This window comes from Nicotiana sylvestris, chromosome 5 (assembly GCF_000393655.2).
Source record: "Nicotiana sylvestris chromosome 5, ASM39365v2, whole genome shotgun sequence".
Classification (NCBI taxonomy): Eukaryota; Viridiplantae; Streptophyta; class Magnoliopsida; order Solanales; family Solanaceae; genus Nicotiana; species Nicotiana sylvestris.
The window spans coordinates 49,743,831-49,764,640 of NC_091061.1; the positions used below are offsets into that span (position 1 = coordinate 49,743,831).

General features: G+C 41.7%; 1 long non-coding RNA gene across 1 annotated transcript; it reads right to left on the reverse strand.

The window, feature by feature from the left end:
- Positions 1 to 13,742: 13,742 nt before the first annotated feature.
- LOC104216822 (uncharacterized) lies at positions 13,743 to 16,158 on the reverse strand. Its single transcript, XR_011407569.1, has 3 exons — positions 15,808 to 16,158; positions 13,977 to 14,181; positions 13,743 to 13,865 (listed from the first exon to the last, which is right to left on the reverse strand). It is a non-coding gene; the product is annotated as an uncharacterized lncRNA (long non-coding RNA).
- Between the last annotated feature and the right edge of the window lie 4,652 nt (positions 16,159 to 20,810).

Below are 20,810 nucleotides of genomic sequence, written 5' to 3' on the forward strand. Positions count from 1 at the left end.
CAAAGCAAGTGCCAAGGGGTTGCCAGTCCCGAAGATCCTAGGACCGTTGATTGGTATGGATGGGGACCTGAATCAGAGTTTTGAGAGGCTATTCGCTGATGTCAGTATGGTAGAAGCTGGAGAAGGTTCCAGCAGAACAGAGATACAGTTTGTGGGGCCTGAGGCCAAGACCAACAATTGGACAGTTACTCCTCTTCCTGTCCGGGGGGAGTCTTGGTAGTAGACTTGGATTTATGTTTTGTTTGTTTTGTTTTGTTCGGATTATCCCAGGGTGTAATCCAAATTTTACTTTTGTTTTGTAAAAGTGTGAACCCTTTTATCCCGCAAGTTTAATAAAGTTCTCTTCTTTTGCCCATTTTAATTTTGTTTTGTTCTTTTCCTTTCTGAACAGTTCTCTTTTTACTGGTTCTAATGACATGGCATGCACAGCGGATCTTCGACCTAGTCTAATAAATCAATCTGAATCCGACTCAATGATGCAAGAGGTCGTTTGCGATGATGAATTTGAATATGACGAAGATAAGGCCTTCGAAGAGATAAACCGAGAACTATGCCAATTTGAAGAAAAACCCAAGCCTAACCTAAATGACACTGAGGCTGTAAATCTAGGAGACGCTGATAACGTCCAAGAAACCAAAATCAGCATCCACATTGAGCCGAATGTCAGGGAAGAATTGATCAAAACCCTCATGGAATTCAAAGATGTTTTTGCATGGTCATATGATGATATGCCTGGATTAAGCACCAATTTAGTGGTTCACAAATTGCCCACTGACCCGGCATACCCTCCGGTCAAGCAAAAACTAAGGAAATTTAAAACAGAAATGAGTGTAAAGATCAAAGAAGAGGTGATTAAGCAGTTGCAGGCGAAGGTCATTCGGGTCACTCGATATCCTGAGTGGTTGGCCAATGTGGTACCAGTCCCAAAGAAGGATGGGAAAATCAGGGTGTGCGTTGACTACCGCAACCTCAACAAATCAAGTCCCAAGGACAATTTTTCATTGCCCAACATCCATATCTTGATTAATAATTGCGCTGGGCGCGAGATCGGATCCTTTGTAGATTGCTATGCGGGTTATCATCAGATCCTAATGGACGAGGAGGATGCGGAAAAGACAGCGTTTATTACGCCATGGGGAACCTACTGCTATCGGGTAATGCCGTTCGGGTTAAAGAACGCCGGGGCAACGTACATGCGAGCAATGACTGTTGTGTTTCATGACATGATACACAAAGAAATAGAGGTGTACGTCGATGATGTGATCATCAAATCTTGGCGTCAGGAGGACCATGTGGCAGACCTAAGGAGATTTTTCCAAAGACTCCGAAGGTATGATATCAAACTCAACCCGGCCAAATGCGCATTCGGGGTTCCATCAGGAAAGTTGCTAGGGTTCATCGTCAGTCGACGAGGGATTGAGTTAGACCCATCCAAAATTGAATCCATCCGAGATTTGCCACCGCCAAGGAACAAAACAGAGGTAATGAGTTTGCTGGGTAGACTCAATTACATCAGCAGGTTCATCGCTCAACTCACAGCAACTTGTGAGCCCATATTTCGGCTGCTGAGAAAGGATGCTGCGGTAGGTTGGACGGCAGAGTGTCAGGAGGCCTTCGACCAAATCAAAGGGTATCTGTCTAATCCACCCGTATTGGTCCCGCCTAAGCCTGGGAAGCCCTTAATTCTTTACCTGACGGTCTTGGAAAATTCATTTGGTTGTGTACTGGGGCAACATGATGACACGGGAAGGAAGGAGCAGACCATCTACTATCTTAGCAAGAAATTCACAGTACATGAGGTCAAGTACACTCAACTCGAGAAAACATGCTGCGCCCTAACTTGGGTAGCTCAGAAGTTGAAGCATTACTTGTCCTCATATACTACTTATCTCATATCCCGTTTGGACCCATTGAAGTATATCTTTCAGAAACCTATGCCCACGGGAAGGTTGGCAAAATGGCAAATTCTGCTCACAGAGTTTGATATCGTCTATGTGACGAGGACAGCCATGAAAGCCCAGGCGCTGGCCGACCATTTGGCAGAGAATCCCGTTGATGAAAAATACGAGCCCTTAAGAACATATTTTCCCGACGAAGAGGTAATGCATATAAATAAGTTGGAATTACCCGAGGAACCGGGTTGGAAACTTTTCTTCGATGGAGCTGCAAACGCGAAAGGGGTTGGAATAGGAGCAGTACTCATTTCTAAAACAGGACGCCATTATCCTGTTACGGCTCAACTACGCTTCTATTGCACCAATAATATGGCCGAGTATGAAGCTTGCATTCTGGGTCTGCGCTTGGCTGCGGACATGGATGTCCAAGACGTCTTGGTCTTGGGAGACTCGGACCTCTTGGTACATCAGATTCAGGGTGAATGGGAAATGCGATATCTAAAGCTCATACCATATCGACAATGCTTGCATGATCTGAGCAAGCGATTTCGATCGGTGAAGTTCAAACATATCCCGAGAGTTCACAATGAGGTTGCGGATGCCTTGGCCACCTTAGCATCAATGCTGCACCACCCTGACAAAATGTATGTTGATCCTCTGCACATCCAGGTCCGTGATCAGCACGCTTATTGCAACGCCGTAGAAGAGGAACCAGATGGCGAACCCTGGTTTCATGATATCAAGGAATACCTCAGAATGGGGACATATCCAGAACAGGCCACTAGAGACCAAAAAAGAGCCCTTCGACGTTTGTCGAATGGTTTCTTCCTCAGCAGAGGAGTGTTGTACAAAAGAACCCCGGATTTGGGATTGTTGAGATGTATAGATGCCGGTCAAGCCACAACGGTTATGGCGGAGGTACATGCCGGAGTTTGTGGGCCACACATGAGCGGGTATGTATTGGCAAGGAAGATCCTTCGAACAGGGTGTTATTGGCTCACATGGAACACGATTGTATCACTTTCGTGAGAAAATGCCATCAGTGCCAGATACATGGAGATCTGATTCATTCTCCACCAACAGGGTTACATACGATGTCAGCACCCTGGCCGTTTGTGGCATGGGGCATGGATGTCATTGGACCTATTGAGCCGGCAGCATCCAACGGTCATAGGTTCATTCTAGTGACCATTGATTACTTCACCAAGTGGGTTGAGGCTAAAACCTTCAAGTCGGTAACCAAAAAGGCAGTGGTGGATTTTGTGCACTCCCATATCATCTGCAGATTTGGGATCCCAAAAGTAATCATCACGGATAACGGCGCGAATCTCAATAGCAGCCTAATGAGAGAGGTATGCCAACAATTCAAGATTACACACCGCAATTCCACCCCATATCGTCCCAAGGCGAATGGAGCGGTCGAGGCAGCCAATAAGAACATCAAGAAGATACTGCGAAAGATGGTGGAAGGATCCAGACAATGGCACGAGAGATTACCCTTTGCTTTGTTGGGTTACCGCACTACTGTCCGGACTTCCATAGGTACAACTCCTTATTTGTTGGTGTACGGAACTGAAGCCGTAATACCGGCGGAGGTCGAAATTCCATCCCTCCGGATTGTCGCTGAAGCCAAGATTGATGATGATGAATGGGTCAAAGCTCGATTAGAACAGTTGAGCTTGATAGACGAGAAAAGATTGGCAGCAGTGTGCCATGGTCAGCTGTATCAGAAGAGAATGGCGAGAACATATAATAAGAAGGTGCGCCCCAGGAAGTTTGAAGTAGGGCAGCAGGTATTGAAGAAGATCCTCCCACATCAGGTCGAGGCAAGAGGCAAATTCGCTCCAAATTGGCAAGGGCCTTATATCGTGACCAGAGTATTGTCCAACGGTGCTTTGTGTTTGACAGATATCGAGGGGAGATGTGTCGACATGGCTATCAATTCTGATGCAGTCAAGAGATATTATGCGTAATTTCTTTAATTATGGCAATTTTTGGTTCGTTTGTTTGTATCTGGTATTTATTGGATAATGAGATGACGGAGGCAATTCTTTCTTCTATCCAAACACTTTAACCATTGTTTCCCCCTTTGAGCCTTAAGTTATTCTTTCATACCCCTCTTTTGGAATCACTAATGGAAAAGACATGAAAAAAAGAAAAAAGAAAAGAAAAAAGAAAAAATGAAAAGAAGGAGAAAGAAAATAAAAAGAAGATAAAATCATAAGAAATACAAAACCGTGGGAACTACGTTTGACCTGATTCCTCGAAGAGGATACGTAGGCGCCTCACGGCTCGGTCATAGTGTGCATAATAGGCACAGTGTGCGTAACGCACGTAGCTAAACATAAGTATAAAAAATATATAATAAAATTCCCCAAGCAAGAAAACTGGGGCAGATGTTGTTATGTTTTAAGCTCCAACAAAGGTTTGATTCCAAAAGTTGTAGCAGATCACCCATCAAATTATTTTCGTTTTTGATAGCCTTTCTTTAGCCCCACACCAAAACCAACATCGACGTCCAAAAGACCTTCCGATCAATATCCAAGAGATGCCAAGTCAGGCAAATAAAGCCGAGAATAATACACCGATCCCCAGCAAAGACGAGGATCATAAGACTGGGAATGAGTTGATGGTCAAAGGAATCTCCAGAAGAGAGGGTCGTATCGACAACACCCCGAGTCCTCGATGAAAAATAAAATGAGAGAGTCTTATCGGTGAAAACCTTCACAGGCACCGAAAGGCGACGTAAGATGAGAGATATAAAATGAGAGAGTCTTATTGGTGAAAACCTTCACAGGCACCATAAGGCGCCGGGAGATGAGAGAAAAGAGAGAGTCTCATTAGTGAAAACCCCTCGAAGGGCACTATGAGGCGACAAGACAGATCAACAAAAAGCGACCACATTCGCAACGAAATGGACACTCATTTATCATCCCCAGCAAGTCAGACCATCAGGCAAATCAATTGATACAAATAGACTGGGTCGAGAATCTATGGTGCACGACATGATCACGGGGACCAGTCATGTCCTCTAGATAAGTTCTTCTGAATTTCTTCTCCCACCAAATATCGGTTCAGAAAGATTTTCTCCCTTTTCTATCTTTTATTTTTCTTCCTAAAAATTTGTCTTGAAAAGGATTTTTCAAAGCTTACTACCAGAGACCGAAGGGGGATTCATCAAATGCAGGATAACCCCAACAGTCTTAAAGGCTGGCCCCAGGCAATGCAACGTTGTGCCCCGCGGTTTTGGAGGAAGTAAACTCCTAAAGGGAGTGGTTTCGGGAGTAAGAGCAGACTCCCACAACATGTACTGTAAAGAGAAAGCAGAAAAGGGGATAAATTGAAAACCAGTCCCCAGCAGGCCGGATACCCCCAGCAAGCAATTTTGTCCACCAACCAATTATGGAGGCATATAGCACGAAAAGGGGAAGAGAGAAAAATCATCCGCCGGAAAGGCACCTCCTCCCACCACGATTAAGACTAACTAAATCCTTTTGTCTGCTGCAGGAAAACAAAGAATTGATGATGGCAGCAAGACGCAACGCCAGGGAAATCATCAAAAACCGGGGCAGAAAATTTTCTGCCGATTGTCAAAAAAATTTCTCGGAAGAACGGGGAAACAATTTCAATACTTTTAAGTTCTAGGTCGCCCACCAGTAAAATGCGGGAATACTTTTAAGTTCTAGGTCGCCCACCAGTAAAATGCGGGAATACTTTTAAGTTCTAGGTCGCCCACCAGTAAAATGCGGGAATACATTTAAGTTCTAGGTCGCCCACCAGTAAAATGCGGGAATACATTTAAGTTCTAGGTCGCCCACCAGTAAAATGCGGGAATACTTTTAAGTTCTAGGTCGCCCACCAGTAAAATGCGGGAATACATTTAAGTTCTAGGTCGCCCACCAGTAAAATGCGGGAATACATTTAAGTTCTAGGTCGCCCACCAGTAAAATGCGGGAATACTTTTAAGTTCTAGGTCGCCCACCAGTAAAATGCGGGAATACTTTTAAGTTCTAGGTCGCCCACCAGTAAAATGCGGGAATACATTTAAGTTCTAGGTCGCCCACCAGTAAAATGCGGGAATACATTTAAGTTCTAGGTCGCCCACCAGTAAAATGCGGGAATACTTTTAAGTTCTAGGTCGCCCACCAGTAAAATGCGGGAATACATTTAAGTTCTAGGTCGCCCACCAGTAAAATGCGGGAATACATTTCAGCTCTAGGTCGCCCACCAGTAAAATGCGGGAATACATTTAAGTTCTAGGTCGCCCACCAGTAAAATGCGGGAATACTTTTAAGTTCTAGGTCGCCCTCCAGTAAAATGCGGGAATACATTTAAGTTCTAGGTCGCCCACCAGTAAAATGCGGGAATACATTTAAGTTTTAGGTCGCCCACCAGTAAAATGCGGGAATACATTTAAGTTCTAGGTCGCCCACCAGTAAAATGCGGGAATACATTTAAGTTCTAGGTCGCCCACCAGTAAAATGCGGGAATACATTTAAGTTCTAGGTCGCCCACCAGTAAAATGCGGGAATACTTTTAAGTTCTAGGTCGCCCACCAGTAAAATGCGGGAATACATTTAAGTTCTAGGTCGCCCACCAGTAAAATGCGGGAATACATTTAAGTTCTAGGTCGCCCACCAGTAAAATGCGGGAATACATTCTGTTCTAGGTCGTCCACCAGTAAAATGCGGGAATACATTCTGTTCTAGGTCGCCCACCAGTAAAATGCGGGAATACATTTCAGCTCTAGGTCGCCCACCAGTAAAATGCGGGAATACATTTCAGCTCTAGGTCGCCCACCAGTAAAATGCGGGAATACATTTCAGCTCTAGGTCGCCCACCAGTAAAATGCGGGAATACATTTAAGTTCTAGGTCGCCCACCAGTAAAATGCGGGAATACATTTAAGTTCTAGGTCGCCCACCAGTAAAATGCGGGAATACATTTAAGTTCTAGGTCGCCCACCAGTAAAATGCGGGAATACATTTAAGTTCTAGGTCGCCCACCAGTAAAATGCGGGAATACTTTTAAGTTCTAGGTCGCCCACCAGTAAAATGCGGGAATACATTTAAGTTCTAGGTCGCCCACCAGTAAAATGCGGGAATACATTTAAGTTCTAGGTCGCCCACCAGTAAAATGCGGGAATACATTTAAGTTCTAGGTCGCCCACCAGTAAAATGCGGGAATACATTTAAGTTCTAGGTCGCCCACCAGTAAAATGCGGGAATACTTTTAAGTTCTAGGTCGCCCACCAGTAAAATGCGGGAATACTTTTAAGTTCTAGGTCGCCCACCAGTAAAATGCGGGAATACATTTAAGTTCTAGGTCGCCCACCAGTAAAATGCGGGAATACTTTTAAGTTCTAGGTCGCCCACCAGTAAAATGCGGGAATACATTTAAGTTCTAGGTCGCCCACCAGTAAAATGCGGGAATACATTTAAGTTCTAGGTCGCCCACCAGTAAAATGCGGGAATACATTTAAGTTCTAGGTCGCCCACCAGTAAAATGCGGGAATACTTTTAAGTTCTAGGTCGCCCACCAGTAAAATGCAGGAATACATTTAAGTTCTAGGTCGCCCACCAGTAAAATGCGGGAATACATTTAAGTTCTAGGTCGCCCACCAGTAAAATGCGGGAATACTTTCTGTTCTAGGTCGCCCACCAGTAAAATGCGGGAATACATTTAAGTTCTAGGTCGCCCACCAGTAAAATGCGGGATTACATTTAAGTTCTAGGTCGTCCACCAGTAAAATGCGGGAATACTTTTAAGTTCTAGGTCGCCCACCAGTAAAATGCGGGAATACATTTAAGTTCTAGGTCGCCCACCAGTAAAATGCGGGAATACATTTCAGCTCTAGGTCGCCCACCAGTAAAATGCGGGAATACATTTAAGTTCTAGGTCGCCCACCAGTAAAATGCGGGAATACTTTTAAGTTCTAGGTCGCCCTCCAGTAAAATGCGGGAATACATTTAAGTTCTAGGTCGCCCACCAGTAAAATGCGGGAATACATTTAAGTTCTAAGTCGCCCACCAGTAAAATGCGGGAATACATTTAAGTTTTAGGTCGCCCACCAGTAAAATGCGGGAATACATTTAAGTTCTAGGTCGCCCACCAGTAAAATGCGGGAATACATTTAAGTTCTAGGTCGCCCACCAGTAAAATGCGGGAATACATTTAAGTTCTAGGTCGCCCACCAGTAAAATGCGGGAATACTTTTAAGTTCTAGGTCGCCCACCAGTAAAATGCGGGAATACATTTAAGTTCTAGGTCGCCCACCAGTAAAATGCGGGAATACATTTAAGTTCTAGGTCGCCCACCAGTAAAATGCGGGAATACATTCTGTTCTAGGTCGCCCACCAGTAAAATGCGGGAATACATTCTTTTCTAGGTCGCCCACCAGTAAAATGCGGGAATACATTTCAGCTCTAGGTCGCCCACCAGTAAAATGCGGGAATACATTTAAGTTCTAGGTCGCCCACCAGTAAAATGCGGGAATACATTTAAGTTCTAGGTCGCCCACCAGTAAAATGCGGGAATACATTTAAGTTCTAGGTCGCCCACCAGTAAAATGCGGGAATACTTTTAAGTTCTAGGTCGCCCACCAGTAAAATGCGGGAATACATTTAAGTTCTAGGTCGCCCACCAGTAAAATGCGGGAATACATTTCAGCTCTAGGTCGCCCACCAGTAAAATGCGGGAATACATTTAAGTTCTAGGTCGCCCACCAGTAAAATGCGGGAATACATTTAAGTTCTAGGTCGCCCACCAGTAAAATGCGGGAATACATTTAAGTTCTAGGTCGCCCACCAGTAAAATGCGGGAATACTTTTAAGTTCTAGGTCGCCCACCAGTAAAATGCGGGAATACATTTAAGTTCTAGGTCGCCCACCAGTAAAATGCGGGAATACTTTTAAGTTCTAGGTCGCCCACCAGTAAAATGCGGGAATACATTTCAGCTCTAGGTCGCCCACCAGTAAAATGCGGGAATACATTTCAGCTCTAGGTCGCCCACCAGTAAAATGCGGGAATACATTTAAGTTCTAGGTCGCCCACCAGTAAAATGCGGGAATACATTTAAGTTCTAGGTCGCCCACCAGTAAAATGCGGGAATACTTTTAAGTTCTAGGTCGCCCACCAGTAAAATGCGGGAATACATTTAAGTTCTAGGTCGCCCACCAGTAAAATGCGGGAATACATTTAAGTTCTAGGTCGCCCACCAGTAAAATGCGGGAATACATTTAAGTTCTAGGTCGCCCACCAGTAAAATGCGGGAATACATTTAAGTTCTAGGTCGCCCACGAGTAAAATGCGGGAATACATTTCAGCTCTAGGTCGCCCACCAGTAAAATACGGGAATACATTTAAGTTCTAGGTCGCCCACCAGTAAAATGCGGGAATACTTTTAAGTTCTAGGTCGCCCTCCAGTAAAATGCGGGAATACATTTAAGTTCTAGGTCGCCCACCAGTAAAATGCGGGAATACATTTAAGTTCTAGGTCGCCCACCAGTAAAATGCGGGATTACATTTAAGTTCTAGGTCGTCCACCAGTAAAATGCGGGAATACTTTTAAGTTCTAGGTCGCCCACCAGTAAAATGCGGGAATACATTTAAGTTCTAGGTCGCCCACCAGTAAAATGCGGGAATACATTTCAGCTCTAGGTCGCCCACCAGTAAAATGCGGGAATACATTTAAGTTCTAGGTCGCCCACCAGTAAAATGCGGGAATACTTTTAAGTTCTAGGTCGCCCTCCAGTAAAATGCGGGAATACATTTAAGTTCTAGGTCGCCCACCAGTAAAATGCGGGAATACATTTAAGTTCTAAGTCGCCCACCAGTAAAATGCGGGAATACATTTAAGTTTTAGGTCGCCCACCAGTAAAATGCGGGAATACATTTAAGTTCTAGGTCGCCCACCAGTAAAATGCGGGAATACATTTAAGTTCTAGGTCGCCCACCAGTAAAATGCGGGAATACATTTAAGTTCTAGGTCGCCCACCAGTAAAATGCGGGAATACTTTTAAGTTCTAGGTCGCCCACCAGTAAAATGCGGGAATACATTTAAGTTCTAGGTCGCCCACCAGTAAAATGCGGGAATACATTTAAGTTCTAGGTCGCCCACCAGTAAAATGCGGGAATACATTCTGTTCTAGGTCGCCCACCAGTAAAATGCGGGAATACATTCTGTTCTAGGTCGCCCACCAGTAAAATGCGGGAATACATTTCAGCTCTAGGTCGCCCACCAGTAAAATGCGGGAATACATTTCAGCTCTAGGTCGCCCACCAGTAAAATGCGGGAATACTTTTAAGTTCTAGGTCGCCCACCAGTAAAATGCGGGAATACATTTAAGTTCTAGGTCGCCCACCAGTAAAATGCGGGAATACATTTAAGTTCTAGGTCGCCCACCAGTAAAATGCGGGAATACATTTAAGTTCTAGGTCGCCCACCAGTAAAATGCGGGAATACATTTAAGTTCTAGGTCGCCCACCAGTAAAATGCGGGAATACATTTAAGTTCTAGGTCGCCCACCAGTAAAATGCGGGAATACATTTAAGTTCTAGGTCGCCCACCAGTAAAATGCGGGAATACATTTAAGTTCTAGGTCGCCCACTAGTAAAATGCGGGAATACTTTTAAGTTCTAGGTCGCCCACCAGTAAAATGCGGGAATACATTTCAGCTCTAGGTCGCCCACCAGTAAAATGCGGGAATACATTTCAGCTCTAGGTCGCCCACCAGTAAAATGCGGGAATACATTTAAGTTCTAGGTCGCCCACCAGTAAAATGCGGGAATACATTTAAGTTCTAGGTCGCCCACCAGTAAAATGCGGGAATACTTTTAAGTTCTAGGTCGCCCACCAGTAAAATGCGGGAATACATTTAAGTTCTAGGTCGCCCACCAGTAAAATGCGGGAATACATTTAAGTTCTAGGTCGCCCACCAGTAAAATGCGGGAATACATTTAAGTTCTAGGTCGCCCACCAGTAAAATGCGGGAATACATTTAAGTTCTAGGTCGCCCACCAGTAAAATGCGGGAATACTTTTAAGTTCTAGGTCGCCCACCAGTAAAATGCGGGAATACATTTAAGTTCTAGGTCGCCCACCAGTAAAATGCGGGAATACTTTTAAGTTCTAGGTCGCCCACCAGTAAAATGCGGGAATACTTTTAAGTTCTAGGTCGCCCACCAGTAGAATGCGGGAATACATTTAAGTTCTAGGTCGCCCACCAGTAGAATGCGGGAATACATTTAAGTTCTAGGTCGCCCACCAGTAAAATGCGGGATTACATTTAAGTTCTAGGTCGTCCACCAGTAAAATGCGGGAATACTTTTAAGTTCTAGGTCGCCCACCAGTAAAATGCGGGAATACATTTAAGTTCTAGGTCGCCCACCAGTAAAATGCGGGAATACATTTAAGTTCTAGGTCGCCCACCAGTAAAATGCGGGAATACATTTAAGTTCTAGGTCGCCCACCAGTAAAATGCGGGAATACTTTTAAGTTCTAGGTCGCCCACCAGTAAAATGCGGGAATACATTTAAGTTCTAGGTCGCCCACCAGTAAAATGCGGGAATACATTTAAGTTCTAGGTCGCCCACCAGTAAAATGCGGGAATACATTTAAGTTTTAGGTCGCCCACCAGTAAAATGCGGGAATACATTTAAGTTCTAGGTCGCCCACCAGTAAAATGCGGGAATACATTTAAGTTCTAGGTCGCCCACCAGTAAAATGCGGGAATACATTTATGTTCTAGGTCGCCCACCAGTAAAATGCGGGAATACTTTTAAGTTCTAGGTCGCCCACCAGTAAAATGCGGGAATACATTTAAGTTCTAGGTCGCCCACCAGTAAAATGCGGGAATACATTTAAGTTCTAGGTCGCCCACCAGTAAAATGCGGGAATACATTCTGTTCTAGGTCGCCCACCAGTAAAATGCGGGAATACATTCTGTTCTAGGTCGCCCACCAGTAAAATGCGGGAATACATTCTGTTCTAGGTCGCCCACCAGTAAAATGCGGGAATACATTTAAGTTCTAGGTCGCCCACCAGTAAAATGCGGGAATACATTTAAGTTCTAGGTCGCCCACCAGTAAAATGCGGGAATACATTTAAGTTCTAGGTCGCCCACCAGTAAAATGCGGGAATACATTTAAGTTCTAGGTCGCCCACCAGTAAAATGCGGGAATACATTTAAGTTCTAGGTCGCCCACCAGTAAAATGCGGGAATACTTTTAAGTTCTAGGTCGCCCACCAGTAAAATGCGGGAATACATTTAAGTTCTAGGTCGCCCACCAGTAAAATGCGGGAATACATTTAAGTTCTAGGTCGCCCACCAGTAAAATGCGGGAATACATTTAAGTTCTAGGTCGCCCACCAGTATAATGCGGGAATACTTTTAAGTTCTAGGTCGCCCACCAGTAAAATGCGGGAATACATTTAAGTTCTAGGTCGCCCACCAGTAAAATGCGGGAATACTTTCTGTTCTAGGTCGCCCACCAGTAAAATGCGGGAATACATTTAAGTTCTAGGTCGCCCACCAGTAAAATGCGGGAATACATTTAAGTTCTAGGTCGCCCACCAGTAAAATGCGGGAATACTTTTAAGTTCTAGGTCGCCCACCAGTAAAATGCGGGAATACTTTTAAGTTCTAGGTCGCCCACCAGTAAAATGCGGGAATACATTTAAGTTCTAGGTCGCCCACCAGTAAAATGCGGGAATACTTTTAAGTTCTAGGTCGCCCACCAGTAAAATGCGGGAATACATTTAAGTTCTAGGTCGCCCACCAGTAAAATGCGGGAATACATTTAAGTTCTAGGTCGCCCACCAGTAAAATGCGGGAATACATTTAAGTTCTAGGTCGCCCACCAGTAAAATGCGGGAATACTTTTAAGTTCTAGGTCGCCCACCAGTAAAATGCGGGAATACATTTAAGTTCTAGGTCGCCCACCAGTAAAATGCGGGAATACATTTAAGTTCTAGGTCGCCCACCAGTAAAATGCGGGAATACATTTAAGTTCTAGGTCGCCCACCAGTAAAATGCGGGAATACATTTAAGTTCTAGGTCGCCCACCAGTAAAATGCGGGAATACATTTAAGTTCTAGGTCGCCCACCAGTAAAATGCGGGAATACATTTAAGTTCTAGGTCGCCCACCAGTAAAATGCGGGAATACATTTAAGTTCTAGGTCGCCCACCAGTAAAATGCGGGAATACATTTAAGTTCTAGGTCGCCCACCAGTAAAATGCGGGAATACTTTTAAGTTCTAGGTCGCCCACCAGTAAAATGCGGGAATACATTTAAGTTCTAGGTCGCCCACCAGTAAAATGCGGGAATACATTTAAGTTCTAGGTCGCCCACCAGTAAAATGCGGGAATACATTTAAGTTCTAGGTCGCCCACCAGTAAAATGCGGGAATACTTTTAAGTTCTAGGTCGCCCACCAGTAAAATGCGGGAATACATTTAAGTTCTAGGTCGCCCACCAGTAAAATGCGGGAATACTTTTAAGTTCTAGGTCGCCCACCAGTAAAATGCGGGAATACATTTAAGTTCTAGGTCGCCCACCAGTAAAATGCGGGAATACTTTTAAGTTCTAGGTCGCCCACCAGTAAAATGCGGGAATACATTTAAGTTCTAGGTCGCCCACCAGTAAAATGCGGGAATACATTTAAGTTCTAGGTCGCCCACCAGTAAAATGCGGGAATACATTTAAGTTCTAGGTCGCCCACCAGTAAAATGCGGGAATACTTTTAAGTTCTAGGTCGCCCACCAGTAAAATGCGGGAATACATTTAAGTTCTAGGTCGCCCACCAGTAAAATGCGGGAATACATTTAAGTTCTAGGTCGCTCACCAGTAAAATGCGGGAATACTTTTCAGCTCTAGATTTTGGAATCAGTAACCCCACCTGAAGACGGAAGGTTACAACAGAGATCCCCAAGCAGGAAACAATAAAATCCCCAGCACCAAGAAGCAGAAGGCTGCAAAGGCAAGCGCGCGATTCAAAAGGATGAAGGAACGCGTCTCAAAAGAAGCAATTTGGGAACGTTATAGCATGCCCAACATAACAATTTTGATGAAGAAAGCCATACCACTGAAGAAACCATTGAAAGGTTTAAAGAAGAGAGCCATGTTCCCAGTAGATCAAGCGAAGTGATGAAAACTGGCATTCAGAAAAGGCGAAGGACCAATATCATCCCCAAGCTCACAAAATAAAGGCATCGAAGGAAAGCGTTAGCCGACAAGAATAGACTATCTTTCAAAGAGTCAACTTCTTCAGCCACTTGTTCCACTTTCCTGTACAGGTAAGACACAGACTTTCTGTTATGGAATAAAAACTTCTAATTAGAGACGAAGGCCGACTACGACTGGGTAAGACCCGAAGGCATCAAGTGCATATGAAGTGGATACATGGCAATATACTCATGAAACACCAACACAAAAGCCCCACAGCGTCAACATATCCATGAAAGCATCATTAAAGCATACATACTGCAGGAAAACATGACCCTCTTTTTGACTCCACAAAGAATAAGCGAAAATGCATTGATTCATTGCACTTCTAAGAAGAAAAAAAAACGTTGGTTTATTGCAAATTGGTGCTTGCTCCACTGCATCTTATTCCACCTATCACTAATAATCTATATCAGATATAAAAGTTATTTAAGAAGTACACGACTGACAGTTTTTCACTAAGAACCCCTCACAAAACTACGTGAATTCATCACCACTAAACTTTAGGTTTTGTTAATCAAAGGGTTGCGATAGTAATTCAGACTCACCAAATTTGATTAGCACTGGCCAACATTTTTTTTGAATCGACAATACAGTTCGACTTAATTTCAAAAACTAAATACAAATCCTAATCAAAATTTCTCCAATAAATCACATTGCAGTATGATCTAGGAAATTAACAATTAAAATTGTATGAAAATACAGATTTATTTCTCAATTGATAAACAATGAATGATTGGATAATTTCAAATTTGGACATTGTGAAGATATGACCCTTGGATCTAACTCAATTCCGAAAAGCTAGCTCATGAGGGGAGCATTTCCTAAGACCATATAAGGAGAACACAACCTATTCCCTCAAATAATGTGGGACTTGACAGACATCTACTAAACAAATCATGCGTCTCCTTCCAACAATCTGATTACTGATGGATCCTATCAAATCATACGACATCATATTACCTCAACAGTCAAAACTGAGACTTCTACAAATTTGAGCACGTCAAGGACCCAAGACATGCGTTTCAACTAATTTTTATACTAACTCGATAGAAGCATTTTCGTATGAATGATCTAACATTATCATTTATAATGACATGCATTGTGTCTAATTCCATAATTTTAAGTACTCACAGCTTCATTTCGAATTACTCGACGATAAGACTACTCAATTGTCATTTGCTCATAGCCAGAGAAAGTGAAATCTAAAACATTTTCACCTTAATTTATCAATTAACTATGCCTCAATATCAAATCAGCCATATGAAACCTCAACAGCCATATGCACCCAAGTGTGTGGCCTAACAGTCAATAAAGTGGAAGGACAACCACTAGGTCTCGGGTTCAAATTCTATAGAAAGCAAAAATTACTAGATGATTTATTCTCATGTACCTGAGCCTTGATGAACGAAGTTACCTAGTACCTGTCTTGTGCTGGTGGGAGATAGCATGCACCAGATGGAAGAAGAAGAATATCCTAAACATCCAGTCCGCTCCATACAACTCCATTTCACTACTAAATCATTTTCCAAAATTAAGGATTCTCTAAGCCTCACACTTATCCTTACAAGAATACCCAATTTAATCTCAACTATATGAGTCTTTAATCGAAAATATCAACCAAAAGAGAACAAACAAAGAAGCAGTTGAAATTCAAATATCACAATTCAGGGAGAAAAAAGAGGTGACCTTTTCCAGAGATCACGTTGAGATTTAGCAGGTATGGATCGCCAGAGACGTTCCATTTCAGAGCAAAGCGATTGGATCTGACTTATATCTTTTCTTAAACCGTCAACTGATTTCTCCGAAGGATCGCTCACGGCAGCGCCCGACGACAACACGGAGGAAGAAGAAGAAGAAGAAGAAGAAAAGGAGGTATATTCGAAACGTTCGAGCCTCTCTAAACCGTCTCTGGTTTTGAGTAACAGCCGTCGGGAACTCTGGTAGAATTCTGATAAAGTTCCGCCACCGCCGGCGACCTCAACGGCCATTGCCATTGTTGTTTCCAATCTCTTGGCTCCCGAGGTTTATTACAGTTGAAGAAATTTTACCCTGTAGTTTTAGATATAACAGAAAGGTCACTTGATGAGTTGTTTCAAGTTTTTCCCAAAAGTCCCAAAAAAGGATAAAGGTTTCATAATTATAGGATTAATATATAATTTTCTTGTGTGAATTTAAATCAAATACTAATTACTCCCTCTGTTCTAATTTACATGAACCTGTTTGAATGGGCCTAAACAAGTCAAAAATGGGCCCAGAGTATTTGTGTGGTTATAAAAGCTTTTCATTAAGGGTAGAATTGTAAGTTTAAGCTAAATTGTTACCAAATTTAGAAAGGGGTCATTCTTTTTGAAACAGACCAAAAAAAGAAATAAGTTTACATAAACTGGAACAAAGGGAGTACTAATAATATTGGAATATGATGTACAATCTGAAAGTTACACAAAAATAATTGGTATTTTTTTCGTTTATATACAAAATTATAAACTTATTTACCATGTTTTAATTAGGTTTTTGTATTTTTAGACGTAGCTATACTTTTTTTTAACAAAATATATACAATTCAGTCAAATTGCAGCAAGCTCTTCTTCCTCCTTCGATGTAGGACTGAAAATTTTACTATATTCGCTCGTTTATCAAATTACCTGAAAATCTAGATATAAGCCCTTAAAATGTTTTCAAGTGTTTACCACAACACCCAATCGAAATCAAATCTAATTTCGAAAATTTTGATTTTTTAACTGAAGTTTTTGAAGCTTTGAAGCTTTGTAATGGTGAATATCTCTTTTTCAAGGGTCATGTTTGCATTAGTAGTTCCCTTACCCAAGTAGGAATAATCTTATCCTAATTTAAAAATTATTCTAGCAGTTAGTAACAAAAACCAACAATAAAGTTTCTCATTTCAAACCTACTAATCAACCGCTTCACGACCAAAAATCTCATCTTATGGATTGTGATGGCACTTAGTCCCTAGGACTAGGTAAATAGCACATATTGAGAATATACAGAAATAACCAACTTAATTCAAAAACTGATCATTGAAATAACATAACTGAACCGAATAACAATCATACAACTCCAAAACCGATAGTACGGAATCATACGCTCTACTAAGTTCACTACAAGTCTCTAAATACAGGACTGTTCTGGAGTAAAAATAAATAGTAGTAATGAAAAACAATAGAAGGTGATTCCGGGGCCTACAGCCGCCATGGCAAGCATACCTTGAGATCTCCACAACGAATCACAAGCAGCTAACTTACGTCCGACATACTCAGAAGTACCTGGATCTGCACAAAAATATGCAAAAGCGTAGCATGAGTACACCACAATCGGTACCCAGTAAGTACCAAGACTAACCTCGATGAAGTAGTGACGAGGTACAAGTCAAGACACCTACTAGATAAAATAACATGTGCAAAATATTAATATAAACCTAACAGAGGAACAAATATCAATATAAAACTAAGCATGTGAAGAATAACAATATACCGCTAGCAATGGAGGGTAGAAACAACAAATAGCAACAAGAAGTAAACATGTGATAACACAGCAAACAATCAGAACTCAGTTAAAGTACCAATGAAACCAATTAAAGAAAATAAATGACAACTAAATAATCAAATTGTTCTATCACAAGGTTTACAACTAGAATCATCCTGAGGTACCACACCTCATACTCATGAATCACGAATCCCAATCCTACAAATCATACACATATGGCACCTCGTGCCCACGTTATCAATCACAAACGCACGGACAACTCACATGCCAATATTATAATCCGCCCAGCATTGCCATAGGCTCACTATCACAAACCGTCTAACGTGGTCACATGTTCAATATCTCAATCCGCCCGGTGTGGTCACAAGCTCAATATCTCAATTCTCCCGGCATGATCATAGGCTCAATATCTCAATCTGCCCGGCATGGTCATAGGCTACCAGTCCAATTATATTGCAGAGAAAGCAGATATACAAGAAGTCATGCATGTGGTCAATGAACATCAAGTATCATACTCCTGAACTAGTGTAAATGACATGATACGGTGTATGCATGTACAAGTATACTATCACAACTCAAGTGTCACGCTCCAAATATGAAAAGGCATAGTGGGTACCTAGTGTCATACTCGATCCGAGCATACCACTCTGTAACTGTGAACTCTGGAGGGGTAACTCTCAACTTAGGCCGATGAGGCCATATTCTGAATCATCTGAAAATAATGTCTACAACCAGCAATACCAACCTAAACATCTACATAGGGCTGGTAAAGCCATAATACTGATATTAAAAATGTACAGGACTCGTCTACAAGCCTCTAGGGATAACTAAACTATATCATGGTCAGGACAGGGCCTCGACCTACCCATCAAACCTATATATATAAAATAAACTCCAAGATATAGACCTGGTAACTCCAAGGAAGTGGAGTTTACCAACCAAGCTGATGTTTGACTTTATCTACTAGGAAGGTCTATCCAGTTGTCTATCAGGACCTGCAGGCATAAAATGCAGCGTCCCTAGCAAAAGGGACGTCAGTACAAAATAATGTACCGAGTATGTAAGGGAACAAAATAACTAAAAGCTGAAACTGAACTGATAATATAACAATTGAAAGTACCTAGGAGTCAAACATAATTTGAGAATATGCTTACCTGCTGATACTGACTCATCTCTCTCAGTATAGTATGTAAAATAGCAGTCCGACCCTATAAGGCTCAATATGTGTAACTACTCTGCCGTAGTAGGCTCGCTCATAGGCGCTCAACCATACTAGGCTCTGTATCTCGGCCATTCTGGGCTTGCTTATAGGCACTTGGCCACAATATGCTCGGTATATGACTTACCATCTGATCAGAGGTTGCCCAATAGAGGCTTGCCCATTGATTATAGCTCGATGATGGTGAAAATACTATAATATTGTATATATATAGACTCTCTGCTCTCTTTGCTGAAAGAAGACAAAACTAAACTGAAAATAAAGTCCCGATAAGGGAGAATACTGTAGCTTATGAGACTAGGATAATGTACATAAATTCTGGAAAAATAACTTCTGTTTATGCCTCTGTTACATCCCGTACCTTACCAATAGGATGTGCCGTAGTAAATCCACATGAGTTCGAAGGGATTATGTCCATTAGGATGTTATATAGGGTTTAAGACATCATTATTATGAGACCCTGTAAGTCTACGACCTTGATACCATTAGATATTATGTTTAGTGTGTCTAGTTATTAAAATAATATTAGTAGTTACAAATGTTTTTTTGATAATTAAGGTCATATACTATGTATGTATGGTGTGATTAATTAGTATTCGTGAGTTAAGTATTTTTATGATAGAAAGGTTAATTTTAAGTGATATATATGACAAACATGTATAAATTGCATATTAATTACAATGTTAGTGAACTACCAACTAACAAAATGTGGTTGTTTGAATTTGTGAGTATATATTTATTTAATAATGTAATTTTTATGTTGTAATATATGAAAGCTTAATGAGTTAAAGATTCAATAATATTGACATTATGTGTAAATTTTACATAAAACAGCAGTATAAATGTTTATAATGATTGTTAATAGTGTGTGAATTTATTTTACAGGGTACCACAGGACCGTAATAGTACGATGTATAAAATATATTAAAAATAAGTAGAATTTTAAGTAATCTGAGGCAATTCTTAATTATGCGGGTAATTGGTTAATTATCGGGTAACGAGACACTACCTAATTACCTAAGTAGATAAAGATTAACATTCCCACACTCCTACGTGGCAGCACCCTCTTTACCCCTTTCATGACTCTTACAAGAAATTATAAGGCTGTCAAATACTAGGGGTAGCAGATGAAAATAGGAAAGAGAAAAGATTGAAACAACATTTTTTTGGATGCCTAATCAGTAGTGATATAGACGCTAACTTAGTCATGCCTTTCCTCTCTTCAATTTGCAATTCATATTTATTAGAAATCAATTCCTTCACATCTCTATAGAAATAATCATAATCAGCACCGAGCCAATTCAACGTGTTGAAAACATCATTGGAAAAATCAACTATGTCCTCGAATTACCAGTCGTCTCAGAAGTAAGCCTGAACACCAACATAGACTTGACTTGAGTAATCATCATCTTCGATTTCTCAAGCATTTCGGGTTTATGATTAGTTCATGGAGATTGCTTCAGTAACGATCCGTATGGGATTATGGTGGGAAGTTTTAGCGGGTACAAAATATTGATTTCAGGATATATTCTGTGCTTACTTGTTACAGATATGTTAAGGCTAAGCTCTTCTATATTAAGGCTAAGCTCTTTTTTTTTTCATTTGGCATGATCTCGTCATTACATTCACATCTCGAAATTTACGTATATTTTGCTAGTCTCGCAAATTGCGTATATTTTTCTAGTGTTGTAAGTTATAATATTTTCCTTATCGGGATTTCATATTCAGTTGAGTATTTCCTTCTTCCAGTCAAAAGAGCAGAGAGTTTATATATACAGTATTAAAAGTATTTTCATTACCATCGAGCTATAATCGATGGGCAGGCCCCTATGGGCAACCTCTGATCAGATGGTAAGTTATATGACGATCCTACTGTGGCCGAGCGCATATGGGCGAGCCCAGTTGGTCGAGATATAGAGCCTAGTATGGCCGAGCGCTTATGAGCGAGCCTACTACGGCAGAGCAGATA